The sequence below is a fragment of the Stegastes partitus genome, unplaced genomic scaffold (assembly GCF_000690725.1).
Source record: "Stegastes partitus isolate 25-593 unplaced genomic scaffold, Stegastes_partitus-1.0.2 Scaffold1973, whole genome shotgun sequence".
Lineage (NCBI taxonomy): Eukaryota > Metazoa > Chordata > Actinopteri > Pomacentridae > Stegastes > Stegastes partitus.
In genome coordinates this window covers 5,172-6,134 of record NW_007579704.1, presented here as the reverse complement: position 1 = coordinate 6,134, position 963 = coordinate 5,172, and the positions used below count along the sequence as shown (strand labels likewise).

General features: G+C 34.5%; 1 protein-coding gene across 1 annotated transcript in view; it reads right to left on the bottom strand.

The window, feature by feature from the left end:
* Positions 1-963, bottom strand: part of LOC103373416 (GTPase IMAP family member 7-like) — a gene marked incomplete at its 5' end in the record, with an annotated part of 4,169 nt that overhangs the window by 1,099 nt on the left and 2,107 nt on the right. The gene's annotated exons all lie outside the window — the stretch shown is intronic.

The following is a 963-nucleotide window of genomic DNA, read 5'->3' as shown; positions in this document are numbered from 1 at the left end:
ATGACTGTTGAGATTAAAATAGATGGTTAAAGAAGGAAAACTGTGTACTCATGCATACAGCGTTTCTGAAATCAATCAGTAAACCAGTGAAAACCTGCAGTTAGTTCACCAAAACAAAGAAACTGTAACAAAAACAAACTGTACAACAAATTGTTGTGCATGAAAATCTGTTATGTTGTCCTTTTAAGGGCTCCTCTTCTTTTACTTTGCTCTCATGGTAAACCTGCTCGTCCAGTGACGTTTTTTCCTATATCACATACCTTGGCTTTGACTCTGGCAGTCAGCAGTTCGCCCACAAAATGTGATTAGCACAAACAAGATGCAACCTGGGAGCCAAGCTTTTCCACGCATCATCTTCATAGCCATCATCTCTGTAAAAAAAAAAAAAAAAACATGACAAAAAAAATCATTGAGGAGCTAGCAAGTAAACATTATGATCAAAACAGAAATTCTAAAGAAGTGCCTATTTTTTGTTGTTGTTGTTGTTATATACCTAAGCAGTGTAGGCGCATCTTTATAAAAAGCTTAAGTGGGCTTTAATTTTGAACCTACCTGTACAAATGTTTCTTCAGGTGTACTACATGCTGGCAGGTGCACAGATTCTTTTATAGCACAACAACAGAAAACGCCCATGGTTCTCATGACACTGATGCTAAACTATGAAGTGCTAAACCAGTTTCAGGTGTCCCCTTAACCCTTTATAGGGTCCTCCTTGAAATACTTGGAAAATGAAAATTTGAACCCTAGGGTGTTATTTAAGGATATTTGAAGATATTTTTACTTTTGTGAGTTAAAAAAAACAAAAAAAAACAGTTTTAAATCAAGATTAATAAAGCTACCATATATGGTAACTTGCCCATCTACGGTTAAAAAAAGGGACTTTACAATAAATAAAAGAAAAAGTAAAAACTGCAAAAAAGCATTTATTCAGAAACATTTTAGATTGTGGTAATGATACTTACA